Consider the following 26,072-nt stretch of genomic DNA (forward strand, 5'->3'; position numbering starts at 1 on the left):
CCACCTCTCACACGTGCCAGAACCATGAGCCTGAGATGCCGGAACCACTCCCCGAACAGACCGAAACCACCTGCCAGACCCGCCTGAAGCCCCTGGCGAGCACGCCTGATCCACCTGCTCAACTAGCTGGAACCAACTTCCTGACACGCCAAAATCACCTGCCAGGTATACCAGAACCACTTGGTGGACACTCCGGAATCATCAGCCGGACATGCCAGAACCAGCTCTCAGACACACCAGAACCACTTGCCAGAGACGCCGGAAGCACCAGCTGAGCATGCCTGAGCCACCTGCTCGACTCGCAAGATACACCTGTCGGACATGCCAAAATCACTTGCCGGGTACGCCAGAAACACTTGGCGGACGCTCCGGAATCCCCTGTCGGGCGTGCCGGAACCACCTCTCAGACTTGCCAGAACCATCTTCTGCAGACGCCGGTACCACCTGCCGAGTATGCCGGAACCAGCTGATCCACTCCCCAAAACCACCTAGTGGACACACCAAAATCAACTGCCGGCTACGCCAGAACCACTCGGCAGACACTCCGGAATCACAGGCCAGGCATTCCGGAACCACCTCTCAGAGGTGCTAGTACCAAACGCCGGACACCCCGGTATCACCTGCCGGGCATGCCGGAACCACCTCTCAGAGGTGCCAGAACCACATGCCGGACACTCCGGAATCACCTGCAGGGCATGCTGGAACCACGTGCTGGACATGCCGGAATCACCCGCCGGGCATGCCGGAACCACCTGCTGAACATGCCAGAACCACCGGCTTGACTCGCCGGAACCATTGCCGGACATGCAAAATCACCTGCCGGCTACGCCAGAACCACTTGGCGAACACTCCGGAATCACCTGCCGGGCATGCCGGAACGACCTCTCAGACATGCCGGAACCACATGACAGTGACACCGGAAGCACCTGCCGAGCACGCCAGAACCACCTGCTCGACTCGCCAAAACCACCTTCTGGACACGCCAAAATCACCTGCTGGCTACGCCAGAACCACTCGGCAGACACTCCGGAATCACATGCCAGGCATTCCAGAACCACCTATCAGAGGTGCCAGAACCAAATGCCGGACACTCCGGTATCACCTGCCGGGCATGCCGGAACCACCTCTCAGAGGTGCCAGAACCACATGCCGGACACTCCGGAATCACCTGCTGGGCATGCCGGAACCACCTGCCGGACATGCCGGAACCTCGTGCCGGTCACGCCAGAACCACCTGCCGGACAGACCGGAAACACCTGCTGGACACGCCGGAACCACCGGCTCGACTCGCCGGAACCACCATCGGACATGCAAAATGACCTGCCGGCTATGCCAGAACCACTTGGCGAACACTCCGGAATCACCTGTCGGGCATGCCGGAACCACCTCTCAGACTTGCCAGAACCATGTTCCGGACACGACGGTACCACCTGCCGAGTATGCTGGAACCACCTGATCCACTCCCCAGGAACACCTGCTGGACACGCCACAATCACCTGCCGGCTACTCCAGAACCACTCGGCAGACACTCCGGAACCACCTGCCGGGCATGCCGGAACCACCTCTCAGAGGTGCCAGAACCACATGCCGGACACTCCGGAATCACCAGCCGGGCATGCCGGAACCACCTGCCGGACATGCCGGAACCACCGGCTCGACTCGCCGGAACCATTGCCGGACATGCAAAATCACCTGCCGGCTACGCCAGAACCACTTGGCGAACACTCCGGAATCACCTGCCGGGCATGGCGGAACCACCTCTCAGACATGCCGGAACCACATGCCAAGGACACCGGAAGCACCTGCCGAGCACGCCAGAACCACCTGCTCGACTTGCCAAAACCACCTGCCAGGTATACCAGAACCACTTGGTGGACACTCCGGAATCATCTGCCGGACATGCCAGAACCAGCTCTCAGACACACCAGAACCACGTGCCAGAGATGCCGGAAGCACCAGCTGAGCATGCCTGAGCCACCTGCTCGACTCGCCAGAAACACCTGCCGGACATGCCAAAATCACCTGCCGGGTACACCAGAAACACTTGGCGGACGCTCCGGAATCACCTGTCGGGCATGCCGGTACCACCTCTCAGACTTGCCAGAACCATGTTCTGGACACGCCGGTACAACCTGCCGAGTATGCCGTAACCAGCTGCTCCACTCCCCAGAACCACCTAGTGGACACGCCAAAATCAACTGCCGGCTACGCCAGAACCACTCGGCAGACACTCCGGAATCACATGCCAGGCATTCCGGAACCACCTCTCAGAGGTGCCAGAACCAAATGCCGGACACTCCGGTATCACCTGCCGGGCATGCCGGAACCACCTCTCAGAGGTGCCAGAACCACATGCCGGACACTCCGGAATCACCTGCCGGGCATGCCGGAACCACCTGCCGGACATGCTGGAACCACAGGCTCGACTCGCCGGAACCATTGCCGGACATGCAAAATCACCTGCCGGCTACGCCAGAACCACTTGGCGAACACTCCGGAATCACCTGCCGGGCATGGCGGAACCACCTCTCAGACATGCAGGAACCACATGCCAATGACACCGGTAGCACCTGCCGAGCAAGCCAGAACCACCTGCTCAACTCGCCAAAACCACCTGCTGGACACGCCAAAATCACCTGCCGGCTACGCCACAACCATTTGGTGAACTCTTCGGAATCACCTGCCGAGCTCGCTGGAACCTCCTGCAGGTCACGCCAACATCACCTGCCAGCTATTCCAGAACCACTTGGCGGACACCATGGAAACATCTTTCGGGCCGGCCGGAACCACCTCTCAGACGTGCCAGAACCATGTGCCTGAGATGCCGGAACCACACCCCGAACAGACCAAAACCACCTGCCAGACCCGCCTGAACCACCTGCCGAGCACGCCGGAACCACCTACTCGACTCGCCGCAACCACCTACCTGACACGCAAAAATCACCTGCCGGGTATGCCACAACCACTTGGTGGACACTCCGGAATCATCTGCCAGACATGCCAGAACCAGCTCTCAGACACACCAGAACCACGTGCCAGAGACGCCGGAAGCACCAGCTGAGCATGCCTGAGCCACCTGCTCGACTCGCAAGAAACACCTGTCGGACATGCTAAAATCACCTGCCGGGTACGCCAGAAACACTTGGCGGACGCTCCGGAATCCCCTGTCGGGCGTGCCGGAACCACCTCTCAGACTTGCCAGAACCACCTGCCGGACACGCCGGAACCACCGGCTCGACTCGCCGGAACCACCGCCGGACATGCAAAATGACCTGCCGGCTACGCCAGAACCACTTGGCGAACACTCCGGAATCACCTGTCGGGCATGCCGGAACCATCTCTCAGACGTGCCAGAACCATGCTCCGGACACGCTGGTACCACCTGCCGAATATGCCGGAACCACCTGATCCACTCCCCAGAACCACCTGCTGGACACGCCAGAATCACATGCCGACTACGCCAGAACCACTCGGCAGACACTCCGGAACCACCTGCCGGGCATGCCGGACCACCTCTCAGAGGTGCCAGAACCACATGCCGGACACTCCGGAATCACCTGCCGGGCATGCCGGAACCATCTCTCAGACGTGCCAGAACCATGTTCCGGACACGCTGGTACCACCTGCCGAGATCGCCAGAACCACCTGCTGGACACGCCAAAATCACCTGCTAGCAACGCCAGAACCTCAAGGCAGACACTCCGGAATCACCTGCCGGGCTGGCTGGAACCACCTGCCGGTCACGCCAACATCACCTTTCAGCTACGCCAGAACCACATGGCGGACACTCCGGAAACACCTCTCCGGCCGGCCGGAAACACCTCTCAGACATGCCAGAACCATGTGCCTGAGATGCCGGAACCACTCCCCGAACAGACCAAAACCACCTGCCAGACCCGCCTGCACCCACTGGCGAGCACGCCTGATCCACCTGCTCAACTAGCTGCAACCACCTTCCTGACACGCCAAAATCACCTGCCGGCTACGCCACAACCATTTGGTGAACTCTTCGGAATCACCTGCTGGGCTGGCTCCAGAACCACTCGGCAGACACTCCGGAACCACCTGCCGGGCATGCCGGAACCAACTCTCAGACGTGCCAGAACCTCGTGCCGGTCACGCCAGACCCACCTGACGGACAGACCGGAAACACCTGCTGGACACGCCGGAACCACCGGCTCGACTCGCCGGAACCACCATCGGACATGCAAAATGACCTGCCGGTCGCGCCATCATCACCTTTCAGGTACGCCAGAACCACTTGGCGAACACTCCGGAATCACCTGTCGGGCATGCCGGAACCACCTCTCAGAGGTGCCAGAACCACATGCCGACACTCCGGTATCACCTGCCGGGCATGCCGGAACCACCTCTCAGAGGTGCCAGAACCACATGCTGGACACTCCGGAATCATCTGCCGGAAATGCCAGAACCAGCCCTCTGACACACGAGAACCACGTGCCGGACACGCCGGAAGCACCTGCCGGGCATGCCGGAACCATCTCTCAGACGTGCCAGAACCATGTTCCGGACACGCCGGTACCACCTGCCGAGTATGCCGGAACCAGCTGATCCACTCCCCAAAACCACATTGTGGACACACCAAAATCAACTGCCGGCTACGCCAGAGCCACTCAGCAGACACTCCGGAATCACAGGCCAGGCATTCCGGAACCACCTCTCAGAGGTGCTAGTACCAAATGCCGGACACTCCGGTATCACCTGCCGGGCATGCCGGAACCACCTCTCAGAGGTGCCAGAACCACATGCCGGACACTCCGGAATCACCTGCAGGGCATGCTGGAACCACGTGCTGGACATGCCGGAATCACCTGCCGGGCATGCCGGAACCACCTGCTGAACATGCCTGAACCACCGGCTTGACTCGCCGGAACCATTGCCGGACATGCAAAATCACCTGCCGGCTACGCCAGAACCACTTGGCGAACACTCCGGAATCACCTGCCGGGCATGCCGGAACGACCTCTCAGACATGCCGGAACCACATGACAGTGACACCGGAAGCACCTGCCGAGCACGCCAGAACCACCTGCTCGACTCGCCAAAACCACATTCTGGACACGCCAAAATCACCTGCTGGCTACGCCAGAACCACTCGGCAGACACTCCGGAGTCACATGCCAGGCATTCCAGAACCACCTCTCAGAGGTGCCAGAAACAAATGCCGGACACTCCGGTATCACCTGCCGGGCTCCCGGAACCACCTCTCAGAGGTGCCAGAACCACATGCCGGACACTCCGGAATCACCTGCTTGGCATGCCGGAACCACCTGCCGGACATGCCGGAACCTCGTGCCGGTCACGCCAGAACCACCTGCCGGACAGACCGGAAACACCTGCTGGACACGCCGGAACCACCGGCTCGACTCGCCGGAACCACCATCGGACATGCAAAATGAACTGCTGGCTATGCCAGAACCATATGGTGAACTCTTCGGAATCACCTGCCGGGCTGGCTGGAACCACCTGCCGGTCACTCCAACATCACCTGCCAGCTATGCCAGAACCACTTGTCGGACACCATGGAAACACCTCTCCGGCCGGCCGGAACCACCTCTCACACGTGCCAGAACCATGAGCCTGAGATGCAGGAACCACACCCCGAACAGACCGAAACCACCTGCCAGACCCGCCTGAAGCCCCTGGCAAGCACGCCTGATCCACCTGCTCAACTAGCTGGAACCAACTTCCTGACACTCCAAAATCACCTGCCATGTATACCAGAACCACTTGGTGGACACTCCGGAATCATCTGCCGGACATGCCAGAACCAGCTCTCAGACACACCAGAACCACGTGCCAGAGACGCCGGAAGCACCAGCTGAGCATGCCTGAGCCACCTGCTCGACTAGCAAGATACACCTGTCGGACATGCCAAAATCACTTGCCGGGTACGCCAGAAACACTTGGCGGACGCTCCGGAATCCCCTGTCGGGCGTGCCGGAACCACCTCTCAGACTTGCCAGAACCATGTTCTGCAGACGCCGGTACCACCTGCCGAGTAGGCCGGAACCAGCTGATCCACTCCCCAAAACCACCTAGTGGACACACCAAAATCAACTGCCGGCTACGCCAGAACCACTCGGCAGACACTCCGGAATCACAGGCCAGGCATTCCGGAACCACCTCTCAGAGGTGCTAGTACCAAATGCCGGACACTCCGGTATCACCTGCCGGGCATGCCGGAACCACCTCTCAGAGGTGCCAGAACCACATGCCGGACACTCCGGAATCACCTGCAGGGCATGCTGGAACCACGTGCTGGACATGCCGGAATCACCCGCCGGGCATGCCGGAACCACCTGCTGAACATGCCAGAACCACCGGCTTGACTCGCCGGAACCATTGCCGGACATGCAAAATCACCTGCCGGCTACGCCAGAACCACTTGGCGAACACTCCGGAATCACCTGCCGGGCATGCCGGAACGACCTCTCAGACATGCCGGAACCACATGACAGTGACACCGGAAGCACCTGCCGAGCACGCCAGAACCACCTGCTCGACTCGCCAAAACCACCTTCTGGACACGCCAAAATCACCTGCTGGCTACGCCAGAACCACTCGGCAGACACTCCGGAATCACATGCCAGGCATTCCAGAACCACCTATCAGAGGTGCCAGAACCAAATGCCGGACACTCCGGTATCACCTGCCGGGCATGCCGGAACCACCTCTCAGAGGTGCCAGAACCACATGCCGGACACTCCGGAATCACCTGCTGGGCATGCCGGAACCACCTGCCGGACATGCCGGAACCTCGTGCCGGTCACGCCAGAACCACCTGCCGGACAGACCGGAAACACCTGCTGGACACGCCGGAACCACCGGCTCGACTCGCCGGAACCACCATCGGACATGCAAAATGACCTGCCGGCTATGCCAGAACCACTTGGCGAACACTCCGGAATCACCTGTCGGGCATGCCGGAACCACCTCTCAGACTTGCCAGAACCATGTTCCGGACACGACGGTACCACCTGCCGAGTATGCTGGAACCACCTGATCCACTCCCCAGGAACACCTGCTGGACACGCCACAATCACCTGCCGGCTACTCCAGAACCACTCGGCAGACACTCCGGAACCACCTGCCGGGCATGCCGGAACCACCTCTCAGAGGTGCCAGAACCACATGCCGGACACTCCGGAATCACCAGCCGGGCATGCCGGAACCACCTGCCGGACATGCCGGAACCACCGGCTCGACTCGCCGGAACCATTGCCGGACATGCAAAATCACCTGCCGGCTACGCCAGAACCACTTGGCGAACACTCCGGAATCACCTGCCGGGCATGGCGGAACCACCTCTCAGACATGCCGGAACCACATGCCAAGGACACCGGAAGCACCTGCCGAGCACGCCAGAACCACCTGCTCGACTTGCCAAAACCACCTGCCAGGTATACCAGAACCACTTGGTGGACACTCCGGAATCATCTGCCGGACATGCCAGAACCAGCTCTCAGACACACCAGAACCACGTGCCAGAGATGCCGGAAGCACCAGCTGAGCATGCCTGAGCCACCTGCTCGACTCGCCAGAAACACCTGCCGGACATGCCAAAATCACCTGCCGGGTACACCAGAAACACTTGGCGGACGCTCCGGAATCACCTGTCGGGCATGCCGGTACCACCTCTCAGACTTGCCAGAACCATGTTCTGGACACGCCGGTACAACCTGCCGAGTATGCCGTAACCAGCTGCTCCACTCCCCAGAACCACCTAGTGGACACGCCAAAATCAACTGCCGGCTACGCCAGAACCACTCGGCAGACACTCCGGAATCACATGCCAGGCATTCCGGAACCACCTCTCAGAGGTGCCAGAACCAAATGCCGGACACTCCGGTATCACCTGCCGGGCATGCCGGAACCACCTCTCAGAGGTGCCAGAACCACATGCCGGACACTCCGGAATCACCTGCCGGGCATGCCGGAACCACCTGCCGGACATGCTGGAACCACAGGCTCGACTCGCCGGAACCATTGCCGGACATGCAAAATCACCTGCCGGCTACGCCAGAACCACTTGGCGAACACTCCGGAATCACCTGCCGGGCATGGCGGAACCACCTCTCAGACATGCAGGAACCACATGCCAATGACACCGGTAGCACCTGCCGAGCAAGCCAGAACCACCTGCTCAACTCGCCAAAACCACCTGCTGGACACGCCAAAATCACCTGCCGGCTACGCCACAACCATTTGGTGAACTCTTCGGAATCACCTGCCGAGCTCGCTGGAACCACCTGCAGGTCACGCCAACATCACCTGCCAGCTATTCCAGAACCACTTGGCGGACACCATGGAAACATCTGTCGGGCCGGCCGGAACCACCTCTCAGACGTGCCAGAACCATGTGCCTGAGATGCCGGAACCACACCCCGAACAGACCGAAACCACCTGCCAGACCCGCCTGAACCACCTGCCGAGCACGCCGGAACCACCTACTCGACTCGCCGCAACCACCTACCTGACACGCAAAAATCACCTGCCGGGTATGCCACAACCACTTGGTGGACACTCCGGAATCATCTGCCGGACATGCCAGAACCAGCTCTCAGACACACCAGAACCACGTGCCAGAGACGCCGGAAGCACCAGCTGAGCATGCCTGAGCCACCTGCTCGACTCGCAAGAAACACCTGTCGGACATGCTAAAATCACCTGCCGGGTACGCCAGAAACACTTGGCGGACGCTCCGGAATCCCCTGTCGGGCGTGCCGGAACCACCTCTCAGACTTGCCAGAACCACCTGCCGGACACGCCGGAACCACCGGCTCGACTCGCCGGAACCACCGCCGGACATGCAAAATGACCTGCCGGCTACGCCAGAACCACTTGGCGAACACTCCGGAATCACCTGTCGGGCATGCCGGAACCATCTCTCAGACGTGCCAGAACCATGTTCCGGACACGCTGGTACCACCTGCCGAGTATGCCGGAACCACCTGATCCACTCCCCAGAACCACCTGCTGGACACGCCAGAATCACATGCCGACTACGCCAGAACCACTCGGCAGACACTCCGGAACCACCTGCCGGGCATGCCGGAACCACCTCTCAGAGGTGCCAGAACCACATGCCGGACACTCCGGAATCACCTGCCGGGCATGCCGGAACCATCTCTCAGACGTGCCAGAACCATGTTCCGGACACGCTGGTACCACCTGCCGAGATCGCCAGAACCACCTGCTGGACACGCCAAAATCACCTGCTAGCAACGCCAGAACCTCAAGGCAGACACTCCGGAATCACCTGCCGGGCTGGCTGGAACCACCTGCCGGTCACGCCAACATCACCTTTCAGCTACGCCAGAACCACATGGCGGACACTCCGGAAACACCTCTCTGGCCGGCCGGAAACACCTCTCAGACATGCCAGAACCATGTGCCTGAGATGCCGGAACCACTCCCCGAACAGACCGAAACCACCTGCCAGACCCGCCTGCACCCACTGGCGAGCACGCCTGATCCACCTGCTCAACTAGCTGCAACCACCTTCCTGACACGCCAAAATCACCTGCCGGCTACGCCACAACCATTTGGTGAACTCTTCGGAATCACCTGCTGGGCTGGCTCCAGAACCACTCGGCAGACACTCCGGAACCACCTGCCGGGCATGCCGGAACCAACTCTCAGACGTGCCAGAACCTCGTGCCGGTCACGCCAGACCCACCTGACGGACAGACCGGAAACACCTGCTGGACACGCCGGAACCACCGGCTCGACTCGCCGGAACCACCATCGGACATGCAAAATGACCTGCCGGTCGCGCCATCATCACCTTTCAGGTACGCCAGAACCACTTGGCGAACACTCCGGAATCACCTGTCGGGCATGCCGGAACCACCTCTCAGAGGTGCCAGAACCACATGCCGACACTCCGGTATCACCTGCCGGGCATGCCGGAACCACCTCTCAGAGGTGCCAGAACCACATGCTGGACACTCCGGAATCATCTGCCGGAAATGCCAGAACCAGCCCTCTGACACACGAGAACCACGTGCCGGACACGCCGGAAGCACCTGCCGGGCATGCCGGAACCATCTCTCAGACGTGCCAGAACCATGTTCCGGACACGCTGGTACCACCTGCCGAGTATGCCGGAACCAGCTGATCCACTCCCCAAAACCACATTGTGGACACACCAAAATCAACTGCCGGCTACGCCAGAGCCACTCAGCAGACACTCCGGAATCACAGGCCAGGCATTCCGGAACCACCTCTCAGAGGTGCTAGTACCAAATGCCGGACACTCCGGTATCACCTGCCGGGCATGCCGGAACCACCTCTCAGAGGTGCCAGAACCACATGCCGGACACTCCGGAATCACCTGCAGGGCATGCTGGAACCACGTGCTGGACATGCCGGAATCACCTGCCGGGCATGCCGGAACCACCTGCTGAACATGCCTGAACCACCGGCTTGACTCGCCGGAACCATTGCCGGACATGCAAAATCACCTGCCGGCTACGCCAGAACCACTTGGCGAACACTCCGGAATCACCTGCCGGGCATGCCGGAACGACCTCTCAGACATGCCGGAACCACATGACAGTGACACCGGAAGCACCTGCCGAGCACGCCAGAACCACCTGCTCGACTCGCCAAAACCACATTCTGGACACGCCAAAATCACCTGCTGGCTACGCCAGAACCACTCGGCAGACACTCCGGAGTCACATGCCAGGCATTCCAGAACCACCTCTCAGAGGTGCCAGAAACAAATGCCGGACACTCCGGTATCACCTGCCGGGCTCCCGGAACCACCTCTCAGAGGTGCCAGAACCACATGCCGGACACTCCGGAATCACCTGCTTGGCATGCCGGAACCACCTGCCGGACATGCCGGAACCTCGTGCCGGTCACGCCAGAACCACCTGCCGGACAGACCGGAAACACCTGCTGGACACGCCGGAACCACCGGCTCGACTCGCCGGAACCACCATCGGACATGCAAAATGAACTGCTGGCTATGCCAGAACCATATGGTGAACTCTTCGGAATCACCTGCCGGGCTGGCTGGAACCACCTGCCGGTCACTCCAACATCACCTGCCAGCTATGCCAGAACCACTTGTCGGACACCATGGAAACACCTCTCCGGCCGGCCGGAACCACCTCTCACACGTGCCAGAACCATGAGCCTGAGATGCCGGAACCACTCCCCGAACAGACCGAAACCACCTGCCAGACCCGCCTGAAGCCCCTGGCAAGCACGCCTGATCCACCTGCTCAACTAGCTGGAACCAACTTCCTGACACTCCAAAATCACCTGCCAGGTATACCAGAACCACTTGGTGGACACTCCGGAATCATCTGCCGGACATGCCAGAACCAGCTCTCAGACACACCAGAACCACTTGCCAGAGACGCCGGAAGCACCAGCTGAGCATGCCTGAGCCACCTGCTCGACTCGCAAGATACACCTGTCGGACATGCCAAAATCACTTGCCGGGTACGCCAGAAACACTTGGCGGACGCTCCGGAATCCCCTGTCGGGCGTGCCGGAACCACCTCTCAGACTTGCCAGAACCATGTTCTGCAGACGCCGGTACCACCTGCCGAGTAGGCCGGAACCAGCTGATCCACTCCCCAAAACCACCTAGTGGACACACCAAAATCAACTGCCGGCTACGCCAGAACCACTCGGCAGACACTCCGGAATCACAGGCCAGGCATTCCGGAACCACCTCTCAGAGGTGCTAGTACCAAATGCCGGACACTCCGGTATCACCTGCCGGGCATGCCGGAACCACCTCTCAGAGGTGCCAGAACCACATGCCGGACACTCCGGAATCACCTGCCGGGCATGCCGGAACCACCTGCTGAACATGCCTGAACCACCGGCTCGACTCGCCGGAACCATTGCCGGACATGCAAAATCACCTGCCGGCTACGCCAGAACCACTTGGCGAACACTCTGGAATCACCTGCCGGGCATGGCGGAACGACCTCTCAGACATGCCGGAACCACATGACAGTGACACCGGAAGCACCTGCCGAGGACGCCAGAACCACCTGCTCGACTCGCCAAAACCACCTTCTGGACACGCCAAAATCACCTGCTGGCTACGCCAGAACCACTCGGCAGACACTCCGGAATCACATGCCAGGCATTCCAGAACCACCTATCAGAGGTGCCAGAACCAAATGCCGGACACTCCGGTATCACCTGCCGGGCATGCCGGAACCACCTCTCAGAGATGCCAGAACCACATGCCGGACACTCCGGAATCACCTGCCGGGCATGCCGGAACCACCTGCCGGACATGCCGGAACCTCGTGCCGGTCACGCCAGAACCACCTGCCGGACAGACCGGAAACACCTGCTGGACACGCCGGAACCACCGGCTCGACTCGCCGGAACCACCATCGGACATGCAAAATGACCTGCTGGCTACGCCGGAACCACTTGGCGAACACTCTGGAATCACCTGCCGGGCATGCCGGAACCGCCTCTCAGACTTTCCTGCACCATGTTCCGGACACGCCGGTACCAACTGCCGAGTATGCCAGAACCACCTGATCCACTCCCCACAACCACCAGCTGGACACGCCAGAATCACCTGCGGACTACGCCAGAACCACTCGGCAGACACTCCGGAACCACCTGCCGGGCATGCCGGAACCACCTCTAAGAGGTGCCAGAACCACATGCCGGACACTCCGGAATCACCTGCCGGGCATGCCGGAACCACCTCTCAGAGGTGCCAGAACCACATGCCGGACACTCCGGAATCACCTGCCTGGCATGACGGAACCATCTCTCAGACGTGCCAGAACCATGTTCCGGACACGCTGGTACCACCTGCCGAGCTCGCCGGAACCACCTGCTGGACACGCCAAAATCACCTGCCAGCTACGCCAGAACCACACGGCAGACACTCCAGAATGAGCTGCCGGGCTGGCTGGAACCACCTGCCGGTCACGCCAACATCACCTTTCAGCTACGCCAGAACCACTTGGCGGACACTCCGGAAACACCTCTCCGGCCGGCCGGAACCACCTCTCAGACGTGCCAGAACCATGTGCCTGAGATGCCGGAACCACTCCCCGAACAGACCGAAACCACCTGCCAGACCCGCCTGAACCCCCTGGCGAGCACGCCTGATCCACCTGCTGAACTAGCCAGAACCAACTTCCTGACACGGCAAAATCACCTGCCGGCTACGCCACAACCTTTTGGTGAACTCTTCGGAATCACCTGCCGGGCTGGCTCCAGAACCACTCGGCAGACACTCCGGAACCACCTGCCGGGCATGCCGGAACCACCTCTCAGACATGCCGGAACCACATCCCAATGACACAGGAAGCACCTGCCAAGCACGCCAGAACCACCTGCTCGACTCGCCAAAACCACCTGCTGGACACGCCAAAATCACCTGCCGGCTACGCCACAACCATATGGTGAACTCTTCGGAATCACCTGCCGGGCTGGCTGGAACCACCTGCCGGTCACTCCAACATCAGCTGCCAGCTATGCCAGAACCACTTGGCGGACACCATGGAGACACCTGTCGGGCCGGCCGGAACCACCTCTCACACGTGCCAGAACCATGAGCCTGAGATGCTGGAACCACTCCCCGAACAGACCGAAACCACCTGCCAGACCCGCCTGAACCACCTGCCGAGCACGCCGGAACCACCTACTCGACTCGCCGCAACCACCTACCTGACACGCAAAAATCACCTGACGGGTATGCCACAACCACTTGGTGGACACTCCGGAACCATCTGCCGGACATGCCAGAACCAGCTCTCAGACACACCAGAACCACGTGCCAGAGACGCCGGAAGCACCAGCTGAGCATGCCTGAGCCACCTGCTCGACTCGCAAGAAACACCTGTCGGACATGCCAAAATCACCTGCCGGGTACGCCAGAAACACTTGGCGGACGCTCCGGAATCCCCTGTCGGGCGTGCCGGAACCACCTCTCAGACTTGCCAGAACCACCTGCCGGACACGCCGGAACCACCGGCTCGACTCGCCGGAACCACCGCCGGACATGCAAAATGACCTGCCGGCTACGCCAGAACCACTTGGCGAACACTCCGGAATCACCTGTCGGGCATGCCGGAACCACCTCTCAGACTTGCCAGAACCATGTTCCGGACACGACGGTACCACCTGCCGAGTATGCTGGGACCACCTGATCCACTCCCCAGGACCACCTGCTGGACACGCCAGAATCACCTGCCGCCTACGCCAGAACCACTCGGCAGACACTCCGGAACCACCTGCCGGGCATGCCGGAACCACCTCTCAGAATTGCCAGAACCACATGCCGGACACTCCGGAATCACCTGCCGGGCATGCCGGAACCATCTCTCAGATGTGCCAGAACCATGTTCCGGACACGCCGGTACCAACTGCCGAGCTCGCCGGAACCACCTGCTGGACACGCCAAAATCACCTGCCAGGTATACCAGAACCACTTGGTGGACACTCCGGAATCATCTGCCGGACATGCCAGAACCAGCTCTCAGACACACCAGAACCACGTGCCAGAGACGCCGGAAGCACCAGCTGAGCATGCCTGAGCCACCTGCTCGACTCGCCAGAAACACCTGCCGGACATGCCAAAATCACCTGCTGGGTACACCAGAAACACTTGGCGGACGCTCCGGAATCCCCTGTCGGGCGTGACGGAACCACCTCTCAGACTTGCCAGAACCACCTGCCGGACACGCCGGAACCACCGGCTCGACTCGCCGGAACCACCGCCGGACATGCAAAATGACCTGCCGGCTACGCCAGAACCTTTGGCGAACACTCCGGAATCACCTGTCGGGCATGCCGGAACCATCTCTCAGACGTGCCAGAACCATGTTCCGGACACACTGGTACCACCTGCCGAGTATGCCGGAACCACCTGATCCACTCCCCAGAACCACCTGCTGGACACGCCAGAATCACATGCCGACTACGCCAGAACCACTCGGCAGACACTCCGGAACCACCTGCCGGGCATGCCGGAACCACCTCTCAGAGGTGCCAGAACCACATGCCGGACACTCCGGAATCACCTGCCGGGCATGCCGGAACCATCTCTCAGACGTGCCAGAACCATGTTCCGGACACGCTGGTACCACCTGCCGAGATCGCCGGAACCACCTGCTGGACACGCCAAAATCACCTGCTAGCAACGCCAGAACCTCAAGGCAGACACTCCGGAATCACCTGCCGGGCTGGCTGGAACCACCTGCCGGTCACGCCAACATCACCTTTCAGCTACGACAGAACCACATGGCGGACACTCCGGAAACACCTCTCCGGCCGGCCGGAAACACCTCTCAGACATGCCAGAACCATGTGCCTGAGATGCCGGAACCACTCCCCGAACAGACCGAAACCACCTGCCAGACCCGCCTGCACCCACTGGCGAGCACGCCTGATCCACCTGCTCAACTAGCTGCAACCACCTTCCTGACACGCCAAAATCACCTGCCGGCTACGCCACAACCATTTGGTGAACTCTTCGGAATCACCTGCTGGGCTGGCTCCAGAACCACTTGGCAGACACTCCGGAACCACCTGCCGGGCATGCCGGAACCAACTCTCAGACGTGCCAGAACCTCGTGCCGGTCACGCCAGACCCACCTGACGGACAGACCGGAAACACCTGCTGGACACGCCGGAACCACCGGCTCGACTCGCCGGAACCACCATCGGACATGCAAAATGACCTGCCGGTCGCGCCATCATCACCTTTCAGGTACGCCAGAACCACTTGGCGAACACTCCGGAATCACCTGTCGGGCATGCCGGAACCACCTCTCAGAGGTGCCAGAACCACATGCCGACACTCCGGTATCACCTGCCGGGCATGCCGGAACCACCTCTCAGAGGTGCCAGAACCACATGCTGGACACTCCAGAATCATCTGCCGGAAATGCCAGAACCAGCCCTCTGACACACCAGAACCACGTGCCGGACACGCCGGAAACACCTGCCGGGCATGCCGGAACCATCTCTCAGACGTGCCAGAACCATGTTCCGGACACGCCGGTACCACCTGCCGAGCTCGCCGGAACCACCTGCTGGACACGCCAAAATCACCTGCCGGCTACGCCAGAACCACTCGGCAGACACTCCGGAATCACCTGCCGGGCTGGCTGGAACCACCTGCCGGTCACGCCAACATCACCTTTCAGCTACGCCAGAACCACTTGGCGGACACTCCGGAAACACCTCTCCGGCCGGCCGGAACCACCTCTCAGACGTGCCAGAACCATGTGCCTGAGATGCCGGAACCACTCCCCGAACAGACCGAAACCACCTGCCAGACCCGCCTGAACCCCCTGGCGAGCACGCCTGATCCACCTGCTCAACTAGCCGGAACCAACTTCCTGACACGCCAAAATCACCTGCCGGCTACGCCACAACCATTTGGTGCACTCTTCGGAATCACCTGACGGGCTGGCTCCAGAACCACTCGGCAGACACTCCGGAACCACCTGCCGGGCATGCCGGAACCACCTCTCAGACATGCCGGAACCACATGCCAAGGACACCGGAAGCACCTGCCGAGCACGCCAGAACCACCTGCTCGACTCGCCAAAACCACCTGCTGGACACGCCAAAATCACCTGCCGGCTACGCCACAACCATATGGTGAACTCTTCGGAATCACCTGCCGGGCTGGCTGGAACCACCTGCGGGTCACGGCAACATCACCTGCCAGCTATGCCAGAACCACTTGGCGGACACCATGGAAACACCTGTCGGGCCGCCCGGAACCACCTCTCTCACGTGCCAGAACCATGAGCCTGAGATGCCGGAACCACTCCCCGAACAGACGGAAACCTCCTGCCAGACCCGCCTGAAGCCCCTGGCAAGCACGCCTGATCCACCTGCTCAACTAGCTGTAACCAACTTCCTGACACGCCTAAATCACCTGCCAGGTATACCAGAACCACTTGGTGGAAACTCCGGAATCATCTGCCGGACATGCCAGAACCAGCTCTCAGACACACCAGAACCACTTGCCAGAGACGCCGGAAGCACCAGCTGAGCATGCCTGAGCCACCTGCTCGACTCGCAAGATACACCTGTCGGACATGCCAAAATCACTTGCCGGGTACGCCAGAAACACTTGGCGGACGCTCCGGAATCCCCTGTCGGGCGTGCCGGAACCACCTCTCAGACTTGCCAGAACCATGTTCTGGAGACGCCGGTACCACCTGCCGAGTATGCCGGAACCAGCTGATCCACTCCCCAAAACCACCTTGTGGACACACCAAAATCAACTGCCGGCTACGCCAGAACCACTCGGCAGACACTCCGGAATCACAGGCCAGGCATTCCGGAACCACCTCTCAGAGGTGCTAGTACCAAATGCCGGACACCCCGGTATCACCTGCCGGGCATGCCGGAACCACCTCTCAGAGGTGCCAGAACCACATGCCGGACACTCCGGAATCACCTGCAGGGCATGCTGGAACCACGTGCTGGACATGCCGGAATCACCTGCCGGGCATGCCGCAACCACCTGCTGAACATGCCAGAACCACCGGCTTGACTCGCCGGAACCATTGCCGGACATGCAAAATCACCTGCCGGCTACGCCAGAACCACTTGGCGAACACTCCGGAATCACCTGCCGGGCATGCCGGAACGACCTCTCAGACATGCCGGAACCACATGACAGTGACACCGGAAGCACCTGCCGAGCACGCCAGAACCACCTGCTCGACTCGCCAAAACCACCTTCTGGACACGCCAAAATCACCTGCTGGCTACGCCAGAACCACTCGGCAGACACTCCGGAATCACATGCCAGGCATTCCAGAACCACCTCTCAGAGGTGCCAGAACCAAATGCCGGACACTCCGGTATCACCTGCCGGGCATGCCGGAACCACCTCTCAGAGGTGCCAGAACCACATGCCGGACACTCCCGAATCACCTGCCGGGCATGCCGGAACCATCTCTCAGACGTGCCAGAACCATGTTCCGGACACGCTGGTACCACCTGCCGAGATCGCCAGAACCACCTGCTGGACACGCCAAAATCACCTGCCAGCAACGCCAGAACCTCAAGGCAGACACTCCGGAATCACCTGCCGGGCTGGCTGGAACCACCTGCCGGTCACGCCAACATCACCTTTCAGCTACGCCAGAACCACATGGCGGACACTCCGGAAACACCTCTCCGGCCGGCCGGAAACACCTCTCAGACATGCCAGAACCATGTGCCTGAGATGCCGGAACCACTCCCCGAACAGACCGAAACCACCTGCCAGACCCGCCTGCACCCACTGGCGAGCACGCCTGATCCACCTGCTCAACTAGCTGCAACCACCTTCCTGACACGCCAAAATCACCTGCCGGCTACGCCACAACCATTTGGTGAACTCTTCGGAATCACCTGCTGGGCTGGCTCCAGAACCACTCGGCAGACACTCCGGAACCACCTGCCGGGCATGCCGGAACCAACTCTCAGACGTGCCAGAACCTCGTGCCGGTCACGCCAGACCCACCTGACGGACAGACCGGAAACACCTGCTGGACACGCCGGAACCACCGGCTCGACTCGCCAGAACCACCATCGGACAATCAAAATGACCTGCCGGTCGCGCCATCATCACCTTTCAGGTACGCCAGAACCACTTGGCGAACACTCCGGAATCACCTGTCGGGCATGCCGGAACCACCTCTCAGAGGTGCCAGAACCACATGCCGACACTCCGGTATCACCTGCCGGGCATGCCGGAACCACCTCTCAGAGGTGCCAGAACCACATGCCGGACACTCCGGAATCACCTGCCGGGCATGCCGGAACCACCTGCCGGACATGCCGGAACCACCGGCTCGACTCGCCGGAACCATTGCCGGACATGCAAAATCACCTGCCGGCTACGCCAAACCACTTGGCGAACACTCCGGAATCACCTGCCGGGCATGGCGGAACCACCTCTCAGACATGCCGGAACCACATGCCAAGGACAACGGAAGCACCTGCCGAGCACGCCAGAACCACCTGCTCGACTCTCCAAAACCACCTGCTGGACACGCCAAAATCACCTTCCGGCTACGCCACAACCATTTGGTGAACTCTTCGGAATCACCTGCCGGGCTGGCTGGAACCACCTGCCGGTCACGCCAACATCACCTGCCAGCTATGCCAGAACCACTTGGCGGACACCCTGGAAACACCTGTCGGGCCAACCGGAACGACCTGTCACACGTGCCTGAACCATGTGCCTGAGATGCCGGAACCACACCCCGAACAGACCGAAACCACCTGCCAGACCCGCCTGAACCACCTGCCGAGCACGCCGGAACCACCTACTCGACTCGCCGCAACCACCTACCTGACACGCAAAAATCACCTGCCGGGTATGCCACGACCACTTGGTGGACACTCCGGAATCATCTGCCGGACATGCCAGAACCAGCTCTCAGACACACCAGAACCACGTGCCAGAGACGCCGGAAGCACCAGCTGAGCATGCCTGAGCCACCTGCTCGACTCGCAAGAAACACCTGTCGGACATGCCAAAATCACCTGCCGGGTACGCCAGAAACACTTGGCGGACGCTCCGGAATCCCCTGTCGGGCGTGCCGGAACCACCTCTCAGACTTGCCAGAACCATGTTCTGGACACGCCGGGACCACTTGCCGAGTATGCTGGGACCACCTGATCCACTCCCCAGGACCACCTGCTGGACACGCCAGAATCACCTGCCGCCTACGCCAGAACCACTCGGCAGACACTCCGGAACCACCTGCCGGGCATGCCGGAACCACCTCTCAGACATGCCGGAACCACATCCCAATGACACAGGAAGCACCTGCCGAGCACGCCAGAACCACCTGCTCGACTCGCCAAAACCACCTGCTGGACACGCCGAAATCACCTGCCGGCTACGCCACAACCATATGGTGAACTCTTCGGAATCACCTGCCGGGATGGCTGGAACCACCTGCCGGTCACGCCAACATCACCTGCCAGCTATGCCAGAACCACTTGGCGGACACCATGGAAACACCTGTCGGGCCGGCCGGAACCACCTCTCACACGTGCCAGAACCATGAGCCTGAGATGCCGGAACCACTCCCCTAACAGACCGAAACCACCTGTCAGACCCGCCTGAAGCCCCTGGCAAGCACGCCTAATCCACCTGCTCAACTAGCCGGAACCAACTTCCTGACACGCCAAAATCACCTGCCAGGTATACCAGAACCACTTGGTGGACACTCCGGAATCATCTGCCGGACATGCCAGAACCAGCTCTCAGACACACCAGAACCACGTGCCAGAGACGCCGGAAGCACAAGCTGAGCATGCCTGAGCCACCTGCTCGACTCGCAAGATACACCTGTCGGACATGCCAAAATCACTTGCCGGGTACGCCAGAAACACTTGGCGGACGCTCCGGAATCCCCTGTCGGGCGTGCCGGAACCACCTCTGAGACTTGCCAGAACCATGTTCTGCAGACGCCGGTACCACCTGCCGAGTATGCCGGAACCAGCTGATCCACTCCCCAAAACCACCTAGTGGACACACCAAAATCAACTGCCGGCTACGCCAGAACCACTCGGCAGACACTCCGGAATCACCCGCCAGGCATTCCGGAACCACCTCTCAGAGGTGCTAGTACCAAATGCCGGACACTCCGGTATCACCTGCCGGGCATGCCGGAACCACCTCTCAGAGGTGCCAGAACCACATGCCGGACATTCCGGAATCACCTGCAGGGCATGCTGGAACCACGTGCTGGACATGCCGGAACCACCTGCCGGACATGCCGGAACCACCTGCCGGACATTCCGGAACCACCGGCTCGACTCGCCGGAACCATTGCCGGACATGCAAAATCACCTGCCGGCTACGCCAGAACCACTTGGCGAACACTCCGGAATCACCTGCCGGGCATGGCGGAACCACCTCTCAGACATGCCGGAACCACATGCCAATGACACCGGAAGCACCTGCCGAGCACGCCAGAACCACCTGCTCGACTCGCCAAAACCACCTTCTGGACACGCCAAAATCACCTGCCGGCTACTCCACAGCCATTTGGTGAACTCTTCGGAATCACCTGCCGGGCTGGCTGGAACCACCTGCCGGTCACGCCAACATCACCTGCCAGCTATGCCGGAACCACTTGGCGGACACCATGGAAACACCTGTCGGGCCGGCCGGAACCAACTATCAGATGTGCCAGAACCATGTGCCTGAGATGCCGGAACCACACCCCGAACAGACCGAAACCACCTGCCAGACCCGCCTGAACCACCTGCCGAGCACGCCGGAACCACCTACTCGACTCGCTGGAACCACCTACCTGACACGCTAAAATCACCTGCCGGGTATGCCACAACCACTTGGTGGACACTCCGGAATCATCTGCCGGACATGCCAGAACCAGCTCTCAGACACACCAGAACCACGTGCCAGACACGCCGGAAGCACCTGCTGAGCATGCCTGAGCCAAATGCTCGACTTGCAAGAAGCACCTGCCAGACACGCCAAAATCACCTGCCGGGTACGCCAGAACCACGTGGCGGACACTCCGGAATCACCTGTCGGGCATGCCGGAACCAACTCTCCGACGTGCCAGAACCTCGTGACGGTCACGCCAGAAGCACATGCCGGACACGCCGGAACCACCGGCTCGACTCGCCGGAACCACCGCCGGACATGCAAAATGACCTGCCGGCTACGCCAGAACCACTTGGCGAACACTCCGGAATCACCTGTCGGGCATGCCGGAACCCCCTCTCAGACTTGCCAGAACCATGTTCCGGACACGCTGGTACCACCTGCCTAGTATGCCGGAACCACCTGATCCACTCCCCAAAACCACCAGCTGGACACGCCAGAATCACCTGCCGACTACGCCAGAACCACTCGGCAGACACTCCGGAACCACATGCCGGGCATGCCGGAACCACCTCTCAGAGGTGCCAGAACCACATGCCGGACACTCCGGAATCACCTGCCGGGCATGCCGGAACCACCTCTCAGATGTGCCAGAACCACATGCCGGACACTCCGGAATCACCTGCCTGGCATGACGGAACCATCTCTCAGACGTGCCAGAACCATGTTCCGGACATGACGGAACCACCTGCCGAGCTCGCCGGAACCACCCGCTGGACACGCCAAAATCACAGGCCGGCTACGCCAGAACCACTCGGCAGACACTCCGGAATCACATGCCAGGCATTCCGGAACCACCTCTCAGAGGTGCCAGAACCAAATGCCGGACACTCCGGTATCACGTGCCGGGCATGCCGGAACCACCTCTCAGAGGTGCCAGAACCACATGCCGGACTCTCCGGAATCACCTGCCGGGCATGCTGGAACCACCTGCCGGAGATGCCGGAACCACCGGCTCGACTCGCCGGAACCATTGCCAGACATGCAAAATCACCTGCCGGGTACGCCAGAACCACTTTGCGAACACTCCGGAATCACCTGTCGGGCATGCCGGAACCAACTCTCAGACGTGCCACAACCGCGTGCCGGACAGACCGGAACCACCTGCTGGACACGCCGGAACCACCTGATCCACTCCCCAGAACCACCTGCTTGACACGCCAGAATCACCTACCTGCTACGCCAGAACACTCGGCTAACACTCCAGAACCACCTGCCGGGCATGCCGGAACCACCTCTCAGAGGTGCCAGAACCACATGCCGGACACTCCGGAATCACCAGCCGGGCATGCCGGAACCACCTCTCAGAGGTGCCAGAACCACATGCCGGACACTCCGGAATCACCTGCCTGGCATGACGGAACCATCTCTCAGACGTGCCAGAACCATGTTCCGGACACGCTGGTACCACCTGCCGAGCTCGCCGGAACCACTTGCTGGACACGCCAAAATCACCTGCCAGCTACGCCAGAACCACACGGCAGACACTCCGGAATGACCTGCCGGGCTGGCTGGAACCACCTGCCGGTCACGCCAACATCACCTTTCAGCTACGCCAGAACCACTTGGCGGACACTCCGGAAACACCTGCCGGGCATGCCGGAACCACCTCTCAGACATGCCGGAACCACATGCCAATGACACCGGAAGCACCTGCCGAGCACGCCAGAACCACCTGCTCGACTCGCCAAAACCACCTGCTGGACACGCCAAAATCACCTGCCGGCTACGCCACAACCATTTGGTGAACTCTTCGGAATCACCTGCCGGGCTGGCTGGAACCACCTGCCGGTCACGCCAACATCACCTGCCAGCTATGCCAGAACCACTTGGCGGACACCATGGAAACACCTGTCGGGCCGGCCGGAACCACCTCTCACACGTGCCAGAACCATGAGCCTGAGATGCCGGAACCACTCCCCTAACAGACCGAAAACACCTGTCAGACCCGCCTGAAGCCCCTGGCAAGCACGCCTGATCCACCTGCTCAACTAGCCGGAACCAACTTCCTGACACGCCAAAATCACCTGCCAGGTATACCAGAACCACTTGGTGGACACTCCGGAATCATCTGCCGGACATGCCAGAACCAGCTCTCAGACACACCAGAACCACGTGCCAGAGACGCCGGAAGCACAAGCTGAGCATGCCTGAGCCACCTGCTCGACTCGCAAGATACACCTGTCGGACATGACAAAATCACTTGCCGGGTACGCCAGAAACACTTGGCGGACGCTCCGGAATCCCCTGTCGGGCGTGCCGGAACCACCTCTGAGAATTGCCAGAACCATGTTCTGCAGACGCCGGTACCACCTGCCGAGTATGCCGGAACCAGCTGATCCACTCCCCAAAACCACCTAGTGGACACACCAAAATCAAAAGCCGGCTACGCCAGAACCACTCGGCAGACACTCCGGAATCACCCGCCAGGCATTCCGGAACCACCTCTCAGAGGTGCTAGTACCAAATGCCGGACACTCCGGTATCACCTGCCGGGCATGCCGGAACCACCTCTCAGAGGTGCCAGAACCACATGCCGGACACTCCGGAATCACCTGCAGGGCATGCTGGAACCACGTGCTGGACATGCCGGAACCACCTGCCGGACATGCCGGAACCACCTGCCGGACATTCCGGAACCACCGGCTCGACTCGCCGGAACCATTGCCCGACATGCAAAATCATCTGCTGGCTACGCCAGAACCACTTGGCGAACACTCCGGTATCACCTGCCGGGCATGCCGGAACCACCTATCAGAGGTGCGAGAACCACATGCCGGACACTCCGGAATCACCCGCCGGGCATGCCGGAACCACCTGCCGGACATGCCGGAACCACCGGCTCGACTCGCCGGAACCATTGCCGGACATGCAAAATCACCTGCCGGCTATGCCAGAACCACTTGGGGAACACTCCGGAATCACCTGCCGGGCATGGCGGAACCACCTCTCAGACATGCCGGAACCACATGCCAATGACACCGGAAGCACCTAGCGAGCACGCCAGAACCACCTGCTCGACTCTCCAAAACCACCTGCTGGACACGCCAAAATCACCTTCTGGCTACGCCACAACACTTTGGTGAACACTTCGGAATCACCTGCCGGGCTGGCTGGAACCACCTGCCGGTCACGCCAACATCACCTGCCAGCTATGCCAGAACCACTTGCCGGACACCATGGAAACACCTGTCGCGCCGGCCGGAACCACCTATCAGACGTGCCAGAACCATGTGCCTGAGATGCCGGAACCACACCCCGAACAGACCGAAACCACCTGCCAGACCCGCCTGAACCACCTGCCGAGCACGCCGGAACCACCTACGCGACTCGCTGGAACCACCGACCTGACACGCTAAAATCACCTGCCGGGTATGCCACAACCACTTGGTGGACACTCCGGAATCATCTGCCGGACATGCCAGAACCAGCTCTCAGACACACCAGAACCACGTGCCAGACACGCCGGAAGCACCTGCTGAGCATGCCTGAGCCAAATGCTCGACTTGCAAGAAGCACCTGCCAGACACGCCAAAATCACCTGCCGGGTACGCCAGAACCACGTGGCGGACACTCCGGAATCACCTGTCGGGCATGCCGGAACCAACTCTCCGACGTGCCAGAACCTCGTGACGGTCACGCCAGAAGCACATGCCGGACACGCCGGAACCACCGGCTCGACTCGCCGGAACCACCGCCGGACATGCAAAATGACCTGCCGGCTACGCCAGAACCACTTGGCGAACACTCTGGAATCACCTGTCGGGCATGCCGGAACCCCCTCTCAGACTTGCCAGAACCATGTTCCGGACACGCTGGTACCACCTGCCTAGTATGCCGGAACCACCTGATCCACTCCCCAAAACCACCAGCTGGACACGCCAGAATCACCTGCCGACTACGCCAGAACCATTCGGCAGACACTCCGGAACCACATGCCGGGCATGCCGGAACCGCCTCTCAGAGGTGCCAGAACCACATGCCGGACACTCCGGAATCACCTGCCGGGCATGCCGGAACCACCTCTCAGAGGTGCCAGAACCACATGCCGGACACTCCGGAATCACCTGCCTGGCATGACGGAACCATCTCTCAGACGTGCCAGAACCATGTTCCGGACATGACGGAACCACCTGCCGAGCTCGCCGGAACCACCCGCTGGACACGCCAAAATCACAGGCCGGCTACGCCAGAACCACTCGGCAGACACTCCGGAATCACATGCCAGGCATTCCGGAACCACCTCTCAGAGGTGCCAGAACCAAATGCCGGACACTCCGGTATCACGTGCCGGGCATGCCGGAACCACCTCTCAGAGGTGCCAGAACCACATGCCGGACTCTCCGGAATCACCTGCCGGGCATGCTGGAACCACCTGCCGGAGATGCCGGAACCACCGGCTCGACTCGCCGGAACCATTGCCAGACATGCAAAATCACCTGCCGGGTACTCCAGAACCACTTGGCGAACACTCCGGAATCACCTGTCGGGCACGCCGGAACCAACTCTCAGACGTGCCACAACCGCGTGCCGGACAGACCGGAACCACCTGCTGGACACGCCGGAACCACCTGATCCACTCCCCAGAACCACCTGCTTGACACGCCAGAATCACCTACCTGCTACGCCAGAACACTCGGCAGACACTCCA

This window comes from Equus caballus, chromosome 21 (assembly GCF_041296265.1).
Source record: "Equus caballus isolate H_3958 breed thoroughbred chromosome 21, TB-T2T, whole genome shotgun sequence".
In the NCBI taxonomy this organism is placed as follows: Eukaryota; Metazoa; Chordata; class Mammalia; order Perissodactyla; family Equidae; genus Equus; species Equus caballus.